Source organism: Protopterus annectens, chromosome 12.part0 (genome assembly GCF_019279795.1).
Source record: "Protopterus annectens isolate FY-2018-M chromosome 12.part0, PAN1.0, whole genome shotgun sequence".
Classification (NCBI taxonomy): Eukaryota; Metazoa; Chordata; order Ceratodontiformes; family Protopteridae; genus Protopterus; species Protopterus annectens.
This window is the reverse complement of record NC_056746.1, coordinates 1,047,968,014-1,047,992,637: the sequence shown is the minus strand read 5'-3', so window position 1 is coordinate 1,047,992,637 and position 24,624 is coordinate 1,047,968,014.

Sequence of the window (24,624 nt, the reverse complement as noted above, 5' to 3'; positions counted from 1 at the left end):
ACGCTACCGCAGCACCACCACTGCAGTCAATATGATGATGATAATGTGCTATACTCATTTTACACAAATTGGAGTAAAGAACATACAGTGATTCCTTCGGTAAAATGATGATAATAATGTGCTATACTCATTTTACAGAAGGAATCACTGTACGTTCTTTACTCCAATTTGTGCCAGTGGAACACTTGTGAAATGCAATGTTACACTGTCACAGATATTGTAGAGTCCACCCTTATGCTTATTTTATTAAAAGTATTTCCAAAGTTAAGCATATCAAATAAATGTGTATGAATAATTTAAAGCAAATCAATGGTCATGTCATTCTGTCATGGTAGTCAGACAGTACTGTAATGTTGAAAGTGAAGTACAGCTGGATAAAAAATATAATCAAGGAAAGAGCTCAGTCCTGAAAGTTATACACAACAAAGTTAAAACAATTAAGTAAGTCTTCAGAAGCATGAGGAAGTCCTTGCATTAGGGTGCTAACATAAGTTAATGTGAAAATCAAAGAGGAACTTATGAAAGGTGCTTAATGTTATGCAAATTACACAGTACTTCCTAATTTTGTACTGAGGCCATGTGTATCTTCTACATACAGTATTAAAAATATAGTTGGAGAGTTTGAAAGCAAAATTTTCAAAACACATTTACTAAAAAGTGCATTTGATGAAAATGCCTTTTCTCTTGGGACGGAAAACTCCCATGGCCTAGTAGCTAGCTAGTTAGATACTTGACATTTTATATATATATTTATATATATATATATATATATATATATATATATATATATATATATATATATATATATATGTGTGTGTGTGTGTGTACACACATGCCATGTATTTTTTTTTTTTTGCAGCTTTTACAAATGGCTTCAGGATACTTTGCAGACACCTTAATGTTTATGAGTATCAGCAGGGTTTAAAACTCTGTGCTGCTAAAGTGTACCCAAGCAATCCATTTATACTGTACCAATGAGGTCACATAAAATACCAAAACATGTACATCCACAACAGGTATGGTTTGGTTTTATTGGCATGGATACATCCACAAAGGCATAAAAAGTTACAGGCCATGTACCAGAAACACTTGATGTCCTTAAGGGTTCCTTTGCATGTATCCCATGGGCCTCCATTACAGGAGGTTTAAAGTATCACACAGTGAAAACTTTAGTTTGGTTGTGTTTTGCTTGCAGTTTTTACTGAATGGTTTGTCTTTGTGGCATTTTTTGCTCTTTAGCTTGGATGGTAGTTAGGATATTTTGAAGGCATCTTAATGTTTATGAACATCAGCTGGTTTTAAATCCATGTTATTCTAAAGACTAAATAAACAATTTATTTTCCTGTACTGATGAGGTCACTAAAAATGCCAAAACATGCATGTCTATAGCTGGTGGTGGTTTGGCTTTATTGACCTTTAAAGACCTAAAAAAGTAAAAGGTCATGGGCATTTCAGAAGCCATAGCGTTGAAACACTTGATGTTCTTAAGTGGTCATTTGCATATATCCCATTAGCCTCCACTACAGGAGATTGAAGCTATCACATAGTAAAAACTCTAGCTTGGCTAGGTTTTTCTTCCAGTTTTTACTGAATGGATTTTCTTTTTTATCTTTTTATTACCCTTTGGTTTGGAGGCTAATTTTTATATTTTGCAAGCACCTTAAAATTTATGAGCATTAGCTTAGTTTAAAGCCCTGCATTTATACTATGCTAATCAGATTATCAAAAAGGCCAAATGTTGCATATTCACAATTAGTGTGCTTTGACTTTATCTTGCTGCATGTATTCATAAAGACTTAAAAACACTTGATGTTCTTAAGTTATCATTTGTACATATACTATTATCCTCCATTTCACGTGGTTTAAGGTACTTGACTGTTTTTGTTCTTGCAGTTTTTACTATATTAAACATAGAAAATATATGACACGTCAACCATGCTTACAGTAAAAGTATATTTTGAAATGTCTTTTGAATAATGCATTGATAATCTTATTCAACAGCAAGACTTTGTCAAAGATTTGAAGCTGTTTATGGTGTGAAAAATATGCTGAGGACTATATGAAGCAAGACATGATTGAGCTTTCAGAGTATATGTCCCAGGCAGGTATGACCCTAGTCCTAAGAAGCATCCCACCTTCACCAAGAATGTTACCACAATACCAACAAAAAATAATTAACTTCAACAATTGGCTTAGTTTCTGGTGTCATTCCAATGTGGTTCCAGTATCTGTCTGCCTGAGATGACATGGTTGACAGGCCTCATTGCTTTGCCAGAGATGGCCTCCACCTGCCACCCCTGGGATTCCAGATCCTGGCCAAGGCTCTTGCCTCCCCCATTGTACCTTTTTTAGACAATGTTCCAAAGACAAATCTTCCAACATAAAAGATCTGTCAGAAAACAAATTAAGGATTATGCTGCTAAACGCCAGGAGCCTTAACCTGAAAATGCACTCACTGGAGGCTCTCCTTGCACTGCAAGATGCCAATGCCATTGCGGTCACAGAAACCTGGTTCAGGGCTGCAAAGAGCACCCCTACCTTACCAGGCTATACCTCATTCCACACATTCTGACCCCAAAATGAGGTCAGGATCTTTATCTTCATTAAGAACAGGCACACCTCCAGACTGGTCTGCCAGCATGATGCACTGGAACTGCTCCAGGTGCAACTGACAGTTGGCAAGACACCCATCCAAGTTATAGCCAACTATAGACCCTCCTCCATGACTCAGGACCCCCACTCCTCTTACCTGGATCTACTTGACTCCATCAAGGTACCCACTAACACCCTGATTCTTGGTGACTTCAACTACCCCAACACACACTGGGTGAACTATTCCTGCACTAATGCACTCACTCAACAATTCCTTGACTTCATCAGTTCTAATGCACTAGACCAGCTTGTCTCATCCCCCACAAGGGAAGATAACATTCTGGACTTGATTCTCACTAACATGGATGACCACTGCACCACTCCAATATTATATTCTTCCCTGGTGAGATCAGATAATCAGACTGTCTCATTCAAAGTTTCTATCCCAACCAACCCTCCAAGCTGTAATCAAGCTAAAAAACTTCACAAAAGCTGACTACATCCTCCTAAGGGAGGGCATCTGTAGCTTCACACCACCGCCCCCCCCCCCCAGAGGATGCAGACAACTATGCTGAACAGTAAGCCAATTCAGTATACAAGCATCTGTACAACTGCATGGACTCAGCCATACCCAACAGAACTAAAACCTGCTCTTCAAGGAAACGCAAACCTGTTTGTTGGACATTGTCTATCAACAGGCTTTACAACAAAAGGAAGAAACTTTACAAGGGTAAAAAGGAACAAATTCCAAATTGGAAAAACTCCCTCCTTAGCCTGAACAAGCAAAGTAGATCACTAGTGAAAACCTCCAAAGCCAAGTATGAATTGAAACTAGCCACCAAAACAAAGGGAAACCACAAAACCTTCTTCAGTTATGTCAGGAACCTCCATGGCAAAGCCCAGGTTTGTTCCAAGTTAGTACTTAACAGTATCACTTACACTGATCCTGTTGACTTAGTCAACCTGCTAGCAGATAGGTTCAGGGCAAACTTCACCCCCCTGTCCCCCCCAAAGACCCTTTTGACATCCTCAATACTTGTCCTGCACCTCACATCTCCATAGATCAAGTGTTAAAGGCCCTATCCAAGACAAAGAACACAGCTTCCATGGAACGTGATAGTATCCCAGGCTGTATTCTGTACCATCTCCAGCAAGAGCTAGTTTTGCCATTGAGCACCCTATTCAACCAAAGCTTAAGTACAGTCTTCATCCCAGCATAGTGGAGAACTGCCATTGTCTTCCCCTTGCACAAAGGTGGTGCCACTACTGACACTACTGACCCTGGAAACTATTGCCTTATTAGCTTTACAAGTCTAATCTGTAAAGCCATGGAGCGGATTATTATGGAACTCATAAACAAGGGCATAGGCAATCTCCAAGCACTTGACCCCACCCAGTTCGTATTCGTCAAGGGCAGATCTTGCCTGTTGAACCTGGGTGACTTCTTTGAGACGGTCACCAAGGCCCTGGATGAGGGAAAGTCAGTACATACAGCTAACCTTGACATGGCCAAGGCCTTTGCCACAATCCCCCACTCAGGAATCATCGAAAAGCTAACACAACATGGCGTGAATCACTATCTCATCAGGTGGGTGGCCAACTGGCTCACCAACAGGACCCTCAAGGTCAAAATAGGCACCTCCACCTCCAATAGCAGACCTGCCACTAGTGGAGTTCCCCAAGGATCTTTCCTGGGACCCCTACTGTTTGGCATCTACTTCTCAGAGATCCAGATAAAGACAAAAGGCCTGTGGCTGACTGAGTTTGCAGACGACTGTAAGTTGGGTACTGTCATTGACTTCCCAAATGATGTTAACATACTGCAAGAGGGTCTCACTGCAATTAATGACTAGTGCCAAAGTCATGGCCTCAAGCTAAACTCAAAAAACTGTATCATCATACCATTTGGCAGAAACACAGCCCCTACTGATTACCACATCAACAGCAACCCTCTAAACACACAACCTGAGGTGAGAGACCTGAGTACCCAGGTCGAAAACTATCTCACATTCAACCATCATGTAGCAGCAATGATCAGAAAAGCCTTTTACTTGGTTCATCTCATAAGTAAAGGTATTGCAGCCAGAAAAAAAGGAGGTTATTACCTCTCTATACTTCTCCCTCATTAGACCAATAACTGAGTATAATGCCCCATTTGGTATGTTCCTCTCCAAACATCTGCACCAACTGCAAAGGCCACAGAAATACCTCACAAAGAGAAACCATGGCCTCCAACACCTGTCATATGTGGACAGGCTCAAATCACTATCACTCTACTCGGTATCATATAGATTGCTCAGAGGTGATGTCTCACCTATAAGGCACTCTCAGACCCTGCCCTACTAGAGATGCTCCATATCCGAAAGTCTAACTCCTCACACATTACCCGCTCGAAAGGTCTGAATCTAATATGCAACAGCAACAAAACCTGCTGGACAGACGGGGCAGCCTCTGGGAGACAAACCTATCTCTGGAATAGACTTCCCATGCACGTCAAACTGAGTACCTCGCAAGTCTCTTCAAGAGCAACCTTGATGAGTGGATGAGAAACCACAAATTTGTCCCAGGGATTCTATCTGTGTCCCTCATTGACAGGGGTGACAAGTACTGACTGAGGTTTCTTTTTGGGGATAAACTCTTGGTTAGGCTTGTAAGGGCCCCAGGGCCATTAACCTAGTAACTTCCTATGATCCCATGATCCCATAAGAATGGAAATGTTAATTACATTATATTTTATGTGAAACATTCCGAGTGTTTTATTTCATTTCTGTGCAAAAATTTTCCACTGAACACATTCTGGTTTGTGCTTTGGAGTAGAACAGGTGATCTCCACAGGCTTCTAGCCTGTCAACAGTCTGCAGTAATAGGAACAGTGCCAGGGTATTATTGCATGTGAGCTGAGTTAAACTACTTTAAGTAGCATAGAAACATAGGACGCAACAGCAGAAAAAGGTTACAAGTAAATAAGATTTATTAGTAAAGAACAGTTAGAATGGTGACAAGTGACCTTCTTCTAGGCAGAATGTGTACAGCTGAACAAGTACAGGCATGTTATCTCTTTACAATGAGTGTTATTGTTTTTTATCTGATAATACTCAGTGACATTTCACTTGCTAAGTTTTATAAGACTGCAAATAGCTGCTGACATATATCACACGAAATTACACCATATGCTATACTACATAAAATAAACTCCACTCATTTTATGCAGTTTAAACCAGTACATCAACACTCCACAGCAGGATCCTTTTTTCAACATGTTCTATCTTAAAAATGAAAACTTGATGTAGGAAATAATATGGCATATAATATAATAGTTTTATAACCACTGTCAGTACTGCATGGTACAGAGGTACGAACTGGAAACGTACGACACAGGATATCAACAGTAACAATAATGATAGGAGGTGCAGTTTCGTTACTAAGGGAGTGTTTCTGATGCTGAAAACATTGCTCTGCTGTAGTCCTCACTAAGGTGTGGGGCATTCCACTTGGCAAAGATTTCTCAATGCAGCAGGACTTGAAAAGGGGATGGGCAGTACTGTCAGAGGCCTGCAACATGATATATACTTAATACTGATGATAAGTCTTAGAAAGTCAGAGATTTGTACTCGTTCTACTTTCAAAGTGCAAGGCAAGGGTAAACTGCTGCACTATTTGGTGAAAGTCATTAAATTAGTTGAAATGGGAACACAGAGACTTTTTAATATGATGCCAGGCCTAGTGCTTGGGGGGGGGGGGGGGGGTAAGTGACATTGTAATATAGAAACCTGAACATATTGTAAGACAACAGCTTCACCACTATGAGAAAACAATAAAATCCTTGGTAACTTCTGAATATTTGTCAGGTAGTATAGGGCATTAGAATATTAAAAGTTTATTAAGAAAGGTAGATAAAAGATTGGTAATATTGCAGCCTGACTGATGTCACATAGAGCTGCAAGAACATAGTCTGTATAGAAAAGAAAGAGCAATATTTATATCATGGCATAAATGCAATAGTTTGTGCTGAGCTGTCACCATCAACAGATGCTATCTGACATACATACTTTTGTTAACTATACACTGCTGCTATGGGTAAGAGAGTATAGCTTTGTGCACTGGTTTAGATTATAATTTTCATTTCATTGAAATATAAATAGAATGCTATGCCAGTAACAAGTGACTGTATAACTGCAAAAATAAAAAAGACACCCAATATAGAAATGCAATAATGTCTAAGTGCTTTCATCTTTTATTGATGTGAAATTTCACTCTGAAGACTTGCTTAAGAAAAGAACCAAATATTAAACTTCTCATGATTCAATATTTGATGTCCTCTTTTTATTACATTGAAATATGCATACTTTTCATAATGTTCATAGCTGTTTTACAATATGCACTTTCACACATTTATATTGCTAGATAGATAATAGGACTGCACTAGGCTATAGTTATTCATTTAACAACATAACTGGTAGTTAAAAATATCCTCTCATTCATCTTGGGTGCTTTTAGTTAAAAGGTAAACACTGCAAAGTTCCTTTTTATGTTTTATGTCATTAAAAATACTGTGTGAAGTGACTTATAGTGCATAACAAGGTGTGAGGTACTGGTCAAAAAATGATTCGATCCTTCTGCAGGTAGTGACGTGATTTTTAACCTTGATTAATGGAAAGGGTTTTCATTCATATAAACATTGACATAATGATAAAACAGTCCTATCAATGGTGCTGGCTAAAAGGGTAAGAATCATAAGCATTAAACTGTACAGTAAGTCAATGCACAAACATGCATTAGGCACAAGCAGTTTTGTGATTTAGGGAAATAATAAAAAGTGACAGTAAGAGATTAAAACTAAGGATAAATTAAGCATGTCCAGCATTATGACAATAAATAAATTCAGTGCTGCCTGAGACTCATAAAGTTATGTGAGCAGCATAGACATAAGCATATGAATGATAACTATGAAACTAAGTATGTTGGGAGATCCCAAAATGTTGAGGAACATACAGCATCAGACTAACGTGTTTGCTATGCTAATTACCATCATACTACAGCAAAACATAACTACAGATGGTGACCCAGTTATTCTCATTAGGCGTAATATATAATTATTGACCATGGGGTGGGTAAGGCCAGTCTATAACCAAATGGGATAGGTTATTTTATGCACAAAAAGAGAAACTGGCTAGGCTTAAAATGGTCTGCAAGGGCAGCTAGCCTAGTACTTACCTATGAAACTATAAACAAGGTTGCAAGAGACTGAAGGCAATGCCAGTGCATCAGGCCAAGGATATCCTGCTAGACTTAGACAACCAAGGAATACTGGACCAACAGGCATTTTTGCCCAAGACACAGAATATATCCCTTAAGATCATACTTGGGCACTGCAATGAGTACATCATATTCCTAGGTTCATAGGTAGATACTAGGCTATCAGTCTGCAGACTGTTTACAAGCCTAGCTAACAACCAGAGGTCAGAATCAAACCCTGTACTTTCTATCCTGTATACTTGAAGCAAAGATCTTATCCATTATGCCAAACCCTCCCTATTCCATTTGTTGGCCATGGAACATCAAAAGTAATGCAGGTATCCTATGCCATAACAAGTATGCTAACTATACTGGCTGACACAGTTTATACTCGTGTACTCTTAAATGCACCTGAAGGACCAAATCGTAATGTGTGCACTGAATAATAAGGGGAACCCTGACATCAATGTGCCATAGTTAGAGAACTTTCAAATGGCAGAGGGCATAGTTCATGATTTCTCTGCCACATTTAAAGGCTGCAGCCAAGGTGCACTCTAAATAGTGTGGTTTGTCAGCAGCATCACAATATGTATCTTTATATCAATGAAAGTCCATATCATGATAGCAGCATGGGTAAAAAAGAAGACAAATTACATGTATCCAAATCACAACAGTGGAGAGGATTGATTTTTCAGACCATAGTCCCTACTGGCAACGTGACTCCTTGGCATCATGAGTAGAGATGAGGATACCCCTCAATTTAATTTCTCCAAGTGTTTTGGTTTTCTAATACCATGACAGGCATGGACCCCATTCCTAAGTCCAGGTATGATTAAAGTTCATGAAATTACTGTTGTTTCAATCTTTGATGTTAGCCAAAAGTGTTCTTTGCAGCACAGCAATGTACCAGAACTGACTCTTTCTGTAATTCATACATAGTTATATGTATTGGTAGCATATATTTGACTGTAAATTCTTTTTTATTAGACATGTTGCTCCTACTACTGTTAGAACTGCCTGAGTATCTTTCTTCCACATTGATCCTGTATGGAAAACACTGTAAACACTGGTTGTAGCAACTTCAATGATCAATGTGTTTTTCTTTTTTTCATGGGCTACTATATCTGGTTTTCTCCCAACCATTTTTGAACTGTTGGTAATGAGTGATCCTATGTGATATATATTTCATCATTCCCTATAGTGCTTTGTCATTCATATTTCAAATGCTTCTCAACTATGTCAGTATTGTAGTGTTTGCGCAATCCCCAGTGCAATAGCCTTGCCACATTATTATGCCTTTTAATATATAGGCCCTCTGGTATTGGTGTTATCACACCCAGCAACAAGATGTGTGATTGTTTCCAGTTCTTTTCTCAGAACTGCATTTGCCTGTGTCTCCCACTTGTTCAATGGACTTTGTAAACCATTGTGTATATAGTCGACTATCCTCAGCCACCAATATTAATGTTTCATCTTTTGGTTTCAGTTCACCTCTCCTTAACCATTCCTGCATCAAATCCTGAGTGACATGAGGTGTTCCAGGAAATGTCTGTACTTGTCACAATATTTATGCCTTTTCCAAATTTCTTTCCTTCTCATCTGATCCTTCTCCTTATATTCTTTCTTTTGTTTTGTGGCACATTCATTTGCTGTGTGATTTTTGTCTACTTCTGTTTTGATTTCCATTCCTGCTTGACACCAAAATGTGTCTGCTAAACTAAACAGAAAAGTCATCCTAAATGTCTTCTCCTCATGTTTTAAATATTTCGATATATTTGGATTTGGTGAGGTCAGCAGATATGTGTGCAGTCCCATGACTGCAGATCTATACATGTAATTAATTCTGAGGAAGCCCATACCTCCTTCAAAATAAGGAATATATAATCTTGGTATGCAATGATTTTTATATATTTGATAAGCACGAATCATTTTCTTGTTTTCCTCCCCAACTGTTCCAGTACATTTTGGGGCCAATCAATCATCCCAAAACTGTAAGCTAGAATAGGAAGAGCAAATTGGTTTATAGCTTGGGCTTCATTTCTAGATGTCAAGGCAGTTTCAGTCTTCTGAAGTTTTCCTTGCTAAGTTTTATTCGCATTTGTTCACATTTTATTGCCGATCCTTCATCATTTCTCACATATTTATACACTCCCTCCTGCTCAAGTTTCTTTATATCCCATTCCAGCCCCAGACTGATATTTTCTTGATGCTGCAGCTTTCCTGCTTTAAACACTATTTTTGCACATTTATCAAGACCAAAGGACATTCTTGTATCATCTGAGAAAGTTTTAATTATTTGCACTTGTGCTTTCTACTCCTCATCTGATGAACTCTACAGTTTTATATCATCCACAAAAACTAAATGAGAAGTCTTTAAACAAGATTGTTTTCTGGGAGCCAAATTTCAGCCATGGCCTAATCTGTTAAGTAAGCTTAATGAGTTACAGGCATAACAAAACAGCAGTGGTGACAGAGAATCACTTTGGAATATCCCTCTTTGAATTTTTATCCTTGGGATAATAATTTGCCCTTCATCGTGGCATAACTGATCTATCTTGAAATTTAGTTATGTCTTTTCTAGTGAGTCTATTGATTTTTTTAGGTGTGACTGATTTTTAAGACAGGGGTATTCAAAAAGAAGTGTAAGAAGAATTCTTTGTGGCATAACGCAAGTATGCACCCCCATTATATATCCAGAAATGTAGTAAAGGGGTAAATGATGAGGATTATGACGCTTCATAATGATGATTTATCCCTTGAACAAGCCCTTTAAGAGTTAAAGAAGAATTTTTTCGATAGAGGTTATGATGACAAAGACCTTGATGACTGTATTAATAGTCTGAGGTCTGAAAGGCGGATTACAGGGAGACCTTATTTTTCTGATGCCCATACACAGTTAGTGGATATGAGATTGATACATACCAATGGTAGTGATGCTAGATTAACCTTGACTTATTCTAGCAATGTGAAGATGATTTATAATATAGTGAAGAAGAATTGGGCAATTTTATGTGTAGGTGATAAGTTCAAATGATAAACCAAAGTTTAGTTTTAGAAATAACATGTCCCAGAAGTGAAACTTTGTTATAGGAACACTAGAAAACTCTGTGTACCAACATCCCAGCTTATAGGAGCTTTTACTTGCAGGAGATGTAAAGCCTGCAAGTTTTTTCATACAGGTTACATTTTTACACATCCTATACAGGGGTTTGTAATAGAGACATCTTTTTATGCTGACTGCACTACACAAAATCTTATATATTTTACTTTTTGTGTGAAGGGTTTTGTGTTTAAGTAGGTAAAATGAACAGGCTTTTTAAAGACAGAATTTTAGAGCATATAAATGATATTAAGAACAAGAAACTGAGTAATGCTTTAGCACAACAGGTTTCTGATAAAGGTCAGGAACATGTGTTTAAATTCATAGCTATAGAGCTACTCAGTCCAAGTATAAGAGGTGGTGATTTTAAGAACTTAACGGAAATGAGAGAACAGAAGTGGATTATTTATTTAAATGCAGATAAATACCCTTGTCTTAATGAGTGTGTTTCTATAAAACCAGTGTTGAAGGCATGCCCACTTCTACATTAGTTTGTCATTATAAGGTAGTTCTATTATATGGCAGCTGATTGGTTGCTTGGGTATTTAAATTCTGATGTGTGAAACACTGTTTAATAGGTCTGAAGAAGCCATCTGAGGACTGTGAAAGCACTTACCTTTGTTTTTTGATTTTGTATTAAAGTTGTATGTTTTATTTTAGCCATGGTGATCATCCTTTCTTCATTCTTTATAACTGCATAGTGGTTTTCCAATGTTTCAGGGTCACTATAACGTAACTGATCAATGTAGGGTGCAACTTATATATCTGTAGGCATTCCTTTATCCATGAATATGAGATGTTGTCAAATGTTTTTTGTAATCCATCCATGCCATACTTAGATTCTTCCACTTTTCATAATTCTCTATTAAGGTTTTATATAACAACAAATGATCCTTTGTTCCATATGACTTTCTTTTGTTACCCTTTTGTTAAACTTTTGTTCTGTTTCCATAATTGAGTTTTATTCTAAATGATTGAACTCTGTTTGCATTAATTTCAGTATACAGTTTGTATATCATCAGAAGGCAAGTTATCGGTCTATAGTGTTTAGAATGACTTGCAGTTTCACTGTTAAGAAAGAGTATCACTTTTCCTGTTATTAACCAAGTTGGTGTCCATTTGGGATGCGCATATAAGTGGTTCTTACTCAGGGATAAATCTATGTGAAAAGATATTACTACTTTTAGCCAAAAGTTGGGTACTGCATATAAACCTTGGGTTTTCTAATTAGGAGCTTTTCTTAATTTTGCTTCAATTTCTCTGGCCATTACTTCATCCCATTTCATATCTTCTGCATTAGAACTCCTTACTGTTTCTTTTAATTTTTCTATCCATTCAGCATCTTTGTAATGTTCTTTTTTAGTGGCACTTCTATTCCTTTTGCTTTGTTTCCCAGTTTTCTAAATTTTGAGGGGTAATCAACGAATTGCTTATTTTGTACCTTTAATTTATATTTAGCTGCACATCTTCATAGGTTCATAGGTGTGTACTAGGCTAATGGCCCTGGAGCCTTTACAAGCCTAGCCCATAGGATTACCCTGGCATCGTGCCACCTGACCTTAGTTCCCAGTGCTTCTGTCGAGCAAAGCCACTGGAGTGAGCTCTGGGGTGAATTTTCTATTTCCCATCACTCTTTCTCTTGAAGAAGGACAGTGAGGTGCTCTGCTTGACATGTATGGGAAGTCTATTCCCTAGCATGGGCAGTCTCTGGGTGAGGAACCTGTCCCTCCAGCATGTTCTGTTGATTGTGGCAATGAGGTTGCGGTCTCTGGAGCATGTGGTGTGGAGGGATTGGGATTTCTTTAGCTGTAGCATTTCTAACAGAGCTGGGTCAGACATGGCTTTGTAAGTCAAGCAGAGATCTAAGTAGGCGATATGAGACAGAGAATAGCTGAAGTCTTTTGAGTCTGTCCATATAGTACAAGTGTTTAAGGCCTAGTATACTCTTTGCGAAGTACTTTTGCAGCCTCTCCAGTTATTGCAGGTGTCTAATGAGGTGCATGCCAAATGGGGCATTGTAGCATTGTATTCAATGATTGGCCTAATGAGGGAAGAGTAGAGGGAGACAATGACCTCTTTCTTCCTGGATGCAAATCCCTTAGTAATGAGATGTGCCACATAGAAGGACTTTCTGACTACAGTGACAATGTGGTGGTCAAAAGAGAGGTTGCTGTCAACCTGTGTTCCCAGATCTCTTATAACTCCTTCTGTGTTCAGTGGACTACCATCTATGTGGTAATTCATGGGAATCGTTTTTTTCCCAAAGGGGATGATGACACATTTTTGGCACTGAGCCTAAGGCCATGGTTCTGTCACCGGTTGTTGGTCTCAGTGAGGCCTTTCAGTAGCCTGTCAATATCACTTGGAGAGTTAATAATAGCTCCCAACTTGCAATCGTCTGTGAACTTTGTCAGCCAGAGACCCTTCATGTTGGCTTGGACTTCAAAGAAGTAGATACCAAACAGGAAAGGACCCAGGACCAAACCCTGTGGGACTCCACTCATGACTGGTCAGCAGTCTGACTTGGAGTCAACTACTTTCACACTGTGGGTTCTATCTGTGAGCCAGTTTGCAACCCACCTAGTGATATATGGTTTGATGCCTAGCTTAGTGAGTTTTTCTAAGATTCCTGAGTTGGGAATGATATCAAAGGCCTTGGCCAGATCATGGTAGGCTGTATGAACCACCTTGCCTTCATCCACAGCTCTGGTGACTGACGCAAAGAAGTCAACTAAGTTGACCAGGCATGATCTACCCTTCACAAAACCAAACTGTGTGGGATCCAGAGTTTGGAGATTCCCTATATCCTTGTTTATTAGGTCCATGATGATGCATTCCATAGCTTTGCATATCAGACACATCAGGCTAATGGGTCGATAGTTTCCAGGGTCTGTAGTTGCTCCTCCTTTGTGGAGAGGGATGACTGTTGCAATCCGCCATTCTGACAAAGCCTGAGGTGAGGCTGTGATTGAACAGGGCACACAGGTGTGGTGCCAGTTCACTCTGTAGTTCGTGTAGAGCACAGCCAGGGATATTGTCAGGTCACAGAGAAGCTGTATTCTTGACCTTGGACAGTGCTGTTTTAACCTGTGCAGCAGTAATACTGGGTACCTGGCAATCTACTGGTATTGTAATTAGTCCCTGGGGGGGGGTAAAGTTGGCAGTGAATCTGTCGGCCAGTATATTGGCAATATCTGTTGGCTCGGTATAGGAGGTACCTTTGTGCAGTAGCTCTGAGCAAATCTGGGTATTGCTGTGGAGATTCCTTACATAACTATAGAAGACCTTGTGATTGTCTTTACTATCTGCTACAATTCTGTTTTCATAGCTAGCTTTGGAAGATTTGATGAGGGATCTCAACTTTTTGTTGAGGCTGATAAGGGAGTTTTTCCAGTCTTGGGACTTCACCATATTCTGCATCAGTTTCCTCCTTCTGTTGTAGAGTTTGTTTATGGCAGGGGGCCACCAGATTGGGTTCCTTTTTTTGAATTTGGCGGTCATGGAACTATTCTCCGTTTGCATGGGTGCCATGAATTTAGACACCTCTGTTTTTAGGAGCCCAAAGTTAGCTTTGGAGAAGTTTTTCATGGTGGTTTCCTTTGCAGGGGGGGTGGGATGGATGTGGATATCCAAGGTGATTAGTTTGTGGTTGGATCTAACCATGGAGGAGTTGACTATTGGTGTAGAGCAGCAGTCGCCCATGTTGGTAATGACCAGGTCAAGGATATTGCTACCTCTAGTGTGGGTAAGAATGAGCTGGTCTAGGGCATTGGAATTAATGAATTCCAGGAAATGTTGGGAAGTGTACTGGTACATGAGTAGCTTTCCCAGTTAATGGAGGGGTAGTTGAACTTGCCCAGTATGAGGGTGTTAGGTTGGACCCTGATATTCTCCACAGTGCTTAGGAACGTGGAGTGTAAGTCTTGGGACATGGTTGGGGACCTATAGCAGGCTACGACCTGAATTGCTGTCTTATCCAATGTTAGCTGCACCTGAAGTATCTCAGATGTGTTATGTTGGGCTACCAGTCTGGAAGTGTGCACATCCTTTATGAATATGGAAACACCACCACCTTTGGAGCTTCAGTCCAACTTCTGGGGCAGAAAAGTGTGGAATGAGTTGTAGCCTGATAGTGCAGGGGTGCTTTCTGCTGCCTTGAACTAGGTCTCTGTTACAGCACAAATGTCGATGTTCTCGATTTTAAGGAGTGCTTCGAGCGAGTGCATTTTGAGATTTAGACTTCTAGTGTTGAGCAGCATGACCCTCAGATTCATTTGTTTGTAGTTGTTATGGAGGTAATTTGGTCTTTGGAACACTGCCTAAAAAAGGCACTATAGGGGTGGCACAAGCCCTGGCCAGTATCTGGAAACCCAGGCATGACAGATGCAGGCCATCTCTGGCAAAGCATCGATGTTTGTCAATCATGTCATTCCAGACAGACAGATACTGGATCCCCTTAGAATGACACCAGAAGCTTAGCCAATTTTTGAAATCAATCATTTTCTGCTTGTACTGTGGTATCATTCTGGGTGATGGAAGGATGCTGCTCAGGGCTAGCGTCATACCCTCCTGGACTACATAATCTGAGAGCTCCTCCATATCTCTCTTCATGTAGCCCAGGGAGGTACGTCTCAGGTTATTCACACTGACATGTACAATGACTGAGTCATATTTGTACCTGTTGTTGAGGGACCTAAGTGCGTGCGTTATGCGGTGGATCCTGGCACCTGACAGGCAGCTGACTGTTACTTTCAACTTATTCAACCTAGTGAGTGGGACATCAGTGTGTCTCACTATCAAGTCACCTAAGACTAGTGTGTCGGGCATGCTGTTTTGCCTTAGGGGCTTTGGTTGAATGGCACACTGTTTAGGAGAGTTATGTGTCTTGTGATTAGTGGTGTGTTGTGGTGCAGAGTGCATTGCTGTCTTGGAGGTCTCTGTTGTTTGGATAGATTTTTATTAAGAGCCTCCGCGAAGGTGGGTGTGTGGTTTGCGTTTTTATGTGAAGGCAGTGCTGTTGTGTGTTCTAGAGGGCTATGTGTTCAATGTGGTGTGGTGCAAATGTTGACCTTCTCCTCTACACCAGCTATTCCGGTCTTGGCTGGAGAGTGCATGGCTTCCAATTTGGATATATAAATCCATCTTTCGCAAGTCTGAGTGTTGGGAGGTAAAAGAAGAGGGTTGGCAGTGTACATGAGGCAGTTGCTACATTGCCTTAGGATGCCCAAGTTCACCAGGTTGATAGGAGAAAGCACAGGGAACTGACCTTTAGACATGCCTGGAGGGGTGGTCATTAATAATAAGTACTGGAGCTATTTCCTTGTAGAACGTTTAGTGCTGGTAGCACTTTTGTGTGCTACAGTAATTGCTACAAGAAGTCTGGTAAAGTTCTAGAACTAATAAGCTAGTAAAAGTGCAGGAGAGGAGAGAACTAGCAAATGTAAGGTAAAAATTGAACAGCAGACTTTGGCACCGCTCATAAGCTTACAAACAGTCCTTGATACAGCAAATCAGTATCAGGACTAAACTAGTTACAGGAAAGGCAGGAAACAAGCTCAAACCTGGCTTTTAAACCAGAAAGTTGAAAGAGATTGAAAACTGTCCAAACAGCCAATAAACTACAATTTCTGGACCAGAAACCACTCCTCTTGTAGCAGACAGGTTACCTAGTGCTTACCACTCCCACTGACAAGCTAGAAGGCTTCCCTCCAACACAGAAAGGCTAAGGGGACGGGTCAGAAGCTTACACACAGTCCTCAGAAGCTTACATACAGTCCTGTATACAGCAAATCTGTATCTGGACTAGACTAGTTACAAGAAAGGCAGGAAAAGTGCAAATGTGGCCTTTTAAACCAGAAAGTTGAAAGAGATGGAAAAAACTGCCCAAACGGCCAATAAACTACAATCTCTGGGCCAGAAACCACTCTTCTTGTGGTAGAATGGCTACTCGGTGCTTACCACTCCCACTGATAAGCTAGAAGGCTTCCCTCAACACAGAAAGGCTTGGGGGGCCCAAAAGCTTAAAAACAGTCCTGGATACAGCAAATCTGCATCTGGACTACACTAGTTACAGGAAAGGTGGGAAACAAGTGCAAATGCGGACTTTTAAACCAGAAAGTTGAAAGAGATGGAAAAAAAAAACGCCCAAACGGCCAATAAACTACAATTTCTGGGCCAGAAACCATTGACTTATTTTTTTTCTCTAGATTACTGGAAGTCATGTCATGCACTAGAACTTGAGCTTGAACTTTTTACTTTTTTGCTGAACCACTGCAGGATTCTTCCAGACAGTGGTTTTCTCCACTTTATCTGGTTAATTTTCTTTTAGGTTCTCTGAATTTCTTCCTTATTGGCTTCCCGGCAGTGGTCTTACTAGCTAGCAACTGAAATTTACAGAAAAAGATGAACTTTTTCACCTTAGGCTGATATTTTTAGTGTATGTATACATACATATACATATATATATATATATATATATATATATATATATATATATATATATATATATATATATATATATATATACAATAGTGTATCATGGATCCAGGTTTGTTTAGATACTGTGGACTGCTTTTACCACATCTATCTTTCTAAGTATTTATGATCTGTTCCCTTTTCTATATTTTCTAATAGTGATTCATTGCTTTATAGTTTTCTCCATTCAGTGCTTCTATAGTACATTTTATTTCTTCCCTTTCTTTCCTTTATTGTCTTGTGGTGAGGCTTTATTAATTTAGCTGTACAGTAATATATCCTATTTATTTCTGTTATATCACATTAATTTCTCTTAATAGTCCTAATTAGTGTGTTCATCTGTTTTACCAAACTTCTAACATTTTGGGTCTTATTTTCTTTCTATAATCTATTTCTTTCATCAAACTTAATATGTCTATCCATCTCTATTAAATCAAGCAGGTCTTCCCTTAGATAATTGTCTTCTATACTGAGAGCACATTATTTTCACTCCATTTCCAGTAGGTTTTCTACAGAAAGCTCAAGAACATCTTCATGTGACATATCCTCTTCAGAAGCTCCCTGCTTCTTCTACTGCTCCTTCAGATGGGAAGTCACTGACTTCACACTTCACAATATTCCCTGCATCAAAATTGCCACTGTTTCCTGCTACTTCCCCTTGCTGTGCAACTTCAGGTGAACCTTTGTACCACTCTCCTAAAGAAGGTTCCAGAGCATCACCATGTGGCAAATCTTTAGATACCTCTCACTCCACCTGTTTCTACTTAATCTAAGGACTCACTGTTCCGTCATGCTGCAATATTGACTGTGTTGGATTTTCTGCCTAAATACTTCACTTCACAGATAATCCATGATTTCAGTTTGTTTGTTTAACTTCAGCCTTACTAATCGTCTTTACTACATTCCCCCCTTTGTTTTCTTATTTTTTGTATTGTAAAATTTTCTCTATCCAAGTGCCTCTGCCAGTGTTTCTCTTCATGAATCTTTAGGTCTCATTTTTTTTTACCTCCAGTATAATGCTGGACATAGTTTATGAGTCCATGTTTCCAAAAAAAAAGATGGCACAGCAATTTGTTGAATCAGGGCATGCAGTTGCTACCTGGCTATGTCCACAGACATACCTGGTTGAGAGGTACTTCCTCTGCAACAGCCTTGTGACAACATTGAAAACCTTTACTCTGTTTTATACACATCTCCAGTTCTCCGTCTTGTAGATGGCATCCCAGTAGGGTGCTGGTATGCAAAATATTATATGAGTTCATATGTATGATGGTTCAGACATGTTTGTGCATGTACATGCACACATCTCAAGTACAAAATTACTGTGCATAGCTACACCACTGCTGTTCTGTACAATGTTCTGACCCAACAGTCGCTTACTGTTACTGCCATGGTCAGAGAAATATAGCTTAACCAGCCTCTGTGTTTCATGAACAACAGTAGCAATATGTGTGATGTGGATATTGTTCATTTATTCAGTGACCATGGCAATGAAGTTTAATTAGCTGAGAATGATAAACGTAATATGCTTCTGATGAAAAATGTTTTCAGTGGAGGTGGAGTCACCTTCTATGGAGGGAAATGTACTCCTTCATCCCCAGTTTCTCAAAAAAAAAAAAAACAGAAAAATGGAGGTATTTTGTTCAAAAATATTACAGAAACCATTAAAGGTGACAATATTTTTTATTCTAAAAGCCCCTTTCATATTAATGGAAATGTCCCTAAAGATCAGCTTTTATGTATAATGAGAAACACTAAATACTTCAGATGAAGAAGCTGTAGAAAAGGAGTCAATAACTGTTGGGGATAAATTATCAAAAATAAGGTATGATGGCACTTTATTAGCTCAAACAATAGGTGAAATAAAGAGTCCTGTGTATAATGGAATGATTATATTTTGGCTGGAGTTCACAGATAACTTGAGAAGCACTCACAGCAGTGCATGTTGCCTTGTCATAATTATAGTGGCCAATGCCTTGCTGCTCAGTAGCACAACCCTACACTAGTGAACAGTGAAGGAAATGTGGTAGTATGTGGGTGGGACCTGTACTAATGAGGCCCCTTTAGCAGCCTAATGGTCTGCTCAGTTAGGAAATGTGCATGGTATGCAAGGTATACACATTTGATATAGCCTAGTCACCTGCCATAGCACAGCAGAAATCATGCATGTGCATGTCACCATTTATCAGCATGCACCTATACATTTTTATGGTAGGCAATCTGTGCAGGTAGAAGTGGAGCAGCCACACTCTGCCCTTATCGCTGATCTAGGTAAGTCATGGTGAGTGTACACAAGAGGGTATACAAGGGTATATCTGTTAGTTTGTGTGTGGGTGTGGCTACAGGAGCAGTGTATTGGCAGCAACAGTGTGTGAATGAGTGTGTGTGTGTATGCACATTCATGCTTACTGTCAGTGTCTGCATCTGCATTTATCCGTGTGTGTGAGCTAGAAGACTGCTGCCTGGTGTGACCTGTGGCTGGTCTGAATGTAGACATCAGGGATGCAGACTGTGCAGGTACTGGGTATGCATATGTTTGCCTGTGTGTGTGTGTGTGTGTGTGTGTGTGTGTGTGTGTGTGTGTGTGTGTGTGTGTGTGTGTGTGTGTGTGTGTGCGCGTGTGTGTGCGTGTGCGCGTGTGTGCACATGTGTGTGCGCGTGTGCGCGTGTGCGCTCGTGTGTGTGTGTATGTGCACGCACACTTAACTGTCAAGAGTGTCTGTGCAGGATGTATACATGTCTGTCTGCCTGTGGTTGCTACAATTGGACAAAGAGGTTTGGTAAAGCACAGCCATGATCAATAATATGTCATTGCTCTGCTTATCCTTTCCTGTCTGATATCAAATTTTGTGTTTGTGTGTGTGTTGGGGGAGGCATGCATGCCTGTGTTTGACCTGCTATGATCTGCAGTATTTCACAGCACAAGTTGGAACAGCATTCAGATGAGCAGAGCAAAACTACTCCAACTGACTAATTCATAGAAATGTAAATGTCCACTTAATGAGATGTTGCTGTACTGGGAATTGTGTGACTATGAATCTATAAATGGTGGAACAGCAAAGCTTGACACATCTGTGCAGAGCATGTTGAACTGCTGTTCTATTGCCTAAGAATCCAGGTCTTTATTTAAGTTGAGAGATTGGGCAAACTGTACATCAGCACCCTGACTGGAGAACAAACATTCTCCATCAGGGTATTAATGTATAAATAATGCCCACTGAAAAACGAGTCTGCCTCTTCATGGCAGCATATCAAGCTGCTATGGAGCTCAGATAGAAAAAAACCTAATGCCCACCATTGCTTTACACTCACTAAGGAGGGCTTTTGCTGTTTAGGGAGTATAAAATAATAAAGAAAAAAATATGTGTATGTGTTTATGTCTGTGTGTGAGAGTGTATGTGTGAATGAGAGTGAGAGATCGATCGAGCCATTATCTTACACTCGCTAAGCAGCACTTTTGCTGTTTAGTATAAAATAAATGAAACCGAAAAAAGTGTGTGTATGTAAGTTTGTGTGTGTGTGTGTGTGTGTGTGTGTGTGTGTGTGTGTGTGTGTTTCTTTCTGTATACATGTCTGAGTGAATGCATGCATGAAAGCAGAACAGACTGCATGTATTTATATTTCTGTCTGCGTGCATGAGTGAATGCGTACATGAAAGCAGAGCAGACTGTGTGTGCGTGTGTGAGAGAAAGTGAAGAGTGAGAGCGATGCCTGGCAGCAACAGTATCAGTTAAGAGGTTTGCGTACCTCTTGACCATACATGTCAACCTCTCGGCACAATAAATCTGGGCAGATCTGCAAATAACAAGGGACAAGTGACTTAAAATAAGGACACATTTTAAATATTGCTCTTATGAACTTCAAGTTGCTAAAACAACAGGGTTTCCATTAGCATGTATTATCTGAAGGATATGAAGTCTGAAACTCAAATGTCTGTCATTATTTAATGACTTCAATCCCCAGTGATCTCACAGAAAACTACACATTTTATGAGCATGGGACCAAACATAACAGCCAAAAATCTGGACAGTTGAAAGGTATGTTCTGTTGACTCTTAGTATCTGGATAAACCTAAAATAAATGGGGACAAAGGATCAAAATAGGAATGCATTTTACTTTATTAGGATTTGTGTTAGCATACATTTTCTGAAACAGAGGTGGTAGTGAGAGATTGAGTGAGAGCGATAGTGAAGACATTTGCATACCTCTGGACTTTTCAGCAGAAGAAATCTGGATAAAGCCTATAATAAAGAGGAAACAAAGGCTCAAAAATAAGAAAAAATTCTAATTACTGCCCTTATAAAATTACAAACTTGCTTAATTAAAAGGAGTTGTATTAGTATGAATTTTCTAAAGAAAATAATAGTCTGAAACTTAAATGTATGCCATTATTTAGTAACTTCAGCTTCCAATGACTGGCACCAAACCAAACGTTTTAGGAGTAAAGGACCCAAAAATAAAGTAAATGCCTGGATATTTTTTAAGTGTTATAGTTTGGATGTAAAATGCTTCTGCCAGCACCATTAACATATACTGCAGTAAGTTTGAAATATTAGGCGGAGGAACTATTTTACATCAAAAATATATAAAAAAATAATATAGTACTTAAAAAATAAATAAGTAAAACAACAATTTTACAGAGAAACCATTCTCTAAGTGCAATAATGCCCTCCAGGCTATGTGTTGATGTGTAATTAACTCCTTTCCAGGGGTGTAGAGGCCCAACCTCACATTATTGCTTGCAATGAAACCGTATCTGAGAAAGGGAATTCTAAAGGAAGAAAGACAAACAGTGGTCACACTTATTCTTAATACTTGGCATGAGCTACCAACAGTTATGAAATAAAAACATTATTAAGAAGTACTGAAATATTTTAAGCATTGATGAATGCGTAGCCAATATGTTTGTGAATTTCTTTGCTTAGTTGTAAAAAAAAAAATATATGTCAACAAAGGAAGAACAAGGTAACTATATGAATAAACAGAGTGATATTTCTCAAAGGAACCCTTAAGTGTTATAATTGCAAAGTTTGTTTATTTATTAAGATATCCAGTTATTTTGTTCATCTGAAAACAAAGCAATATTGGGATAAATGAATCCTCTGAGAGCTATACTAAACATATGGGAGGAATTTAATAAAGCCTACACGTTTTTCCCTGTGTAAGCATTGTAGCGTTCTGCTAACAGGGCTGTGAACATTTTTACATGAACAAAACTATCCTCTGTGTGTCTGGCAAATTAAAGGAAATAAGTTAAATTATTTATTTTTTTAATAATCTGAGCATGTTTGTATGCTCTAACATGCTTTATAAAAAAAATTTAAAAAATGGAAAAAACAAAATTAATATTATGTGAAAGAAATGTATTACAGGACCCTGTGTGGAGTATCTGCAATAGTGCGTTGGTGCTGTTGACAACATGGTAGGGCTTTGAAGCATGTAGTTTCCAGGCTGTGAAAATGGATTCCTATGCAAATGAGGTGGAATTACTGAATAGCACAAAGGGGTAATCGTGTCCGCATATCCCCTTCATGTAGGCAGAGAACCATGTTGCTGTTTACAGCGGAGGTAGCTGACATCAAGGAAGGGTGTGTCCAAAGACCTCTAAGCTTGTTTCAGCCAGTTTGCATGCAGCGCCGCAGTGCTGAGCATATCCTTGCACTCTAAGCTTTGTTTAGATAAGGGGAGTAAGTTTCAGTGTGCTTGTGTGGCGCTCTGCCATGCTGAGCATGGAAGTCTGGGGGGGGGTGTACACTGACTGCTAAGCTTTGTTTACCTATGGGGTGCATGTTTGCATGGCGAGAAACAATGCTGATTGAATCTAAAACCCAGTGACATATTAATTAGTTTTGACCTCTGTTTAACTCAAACTAGGGCCATTAAATTATGTTAACGATATACTAGGCAGGTGGAATGCATCATAGGTAACCAATTATACAGTCAGCACCTACAGCAGAGCACTATAAAGTATGCATACACCCTACAATCTGATTTTCCCCTATACTCTGCACCACTGGAGTACAGACTTGGGAATTTTAACTGAGAGAATGCTAGGGGCTGCTGCAGGTCTGCTACATCTGTATGAGCTAGATGCTGAAGTCAAAGCTGCTGCTGCTGACAATAGGCCTAGACAGAGAAGGAGAAGCGTGTCCAGGCCCAGGGTAACCTTCCAAGAGCTACATGAGCTGGAGATTGTGGAGCACTACAAGGTGGACAGGGACATACTACAAGAACTCACTGAGCTCTGCCACCCTCAACGCAGACCCAGAGCCAACAGAGGGGAACCCATCCCAATGGAAACAAAGGCATCTGTAGCCCTTAGATTATTAGCTACAGGCACTTTCCAAAACCAACTGGGGACATGATGGGGGCCTCACAGGCATCTGCTTCCAGAGTATTCCACCAGTTCCTGGATGCCATGCTACCACATGCCAGGGAGCACATTTATTCTCCCCTCACACGTGAGGCGAGGGACAGCAATATGTAACACTTCTACTGTGTAGCACACTACCCTGAGGTACTGGGTGCCATAGATTGCATTCATGTACACATCAAGTCACCACTCAGTGAGGAGTGTAGAATCTCCGTCAACCGCAAGGGGTACCACTCCATCAACTGCCAGGTCATGTACAATGCCCAAGGCATTATCATGAATGTGTGTGCTGGCAGCCCTGGCAGCTATCATGACTCCCATATCTGGCACACATCACAGCTGTACCAGATGTTTGCTGGGGGACATCCCACATGGCCATTTACTGGGGGATGCTGGCTACGCACTGGAACCGTGGATGATGACAGCCATCAGAAATGCACACACATCCACTGAAGAACACCATAATGAGACACATGCACAAACCAGAAACATCACAGACCATGTGTTTGTGCTTCTGAACTCATGGTTTTGGTGCCTTGATATATCTGGTGGAGCCTTGCAGTACTTTGCAGCCACATGTGCCCATATGTTCATAGTATGTCCTATGCTAGACAATATGATCCTGCAGAAACAGCTGCAGCAGGATCAGCAAAGGGAAGGGATACACAGCCCTCCACCAGTGCCTACATCACCACAGCCACAGTCACAGGAGGACTCGAAGGAAGAACCCCCGATGATGTCCCTGTAGACAGATGTAGGCATACCCAGTACACCCTGGCTTTGGCTAAGAGACAAAGCATAGCACATTCACTGACAACCTAGGGCCCTAAAGATTGACACCGTACTCCTA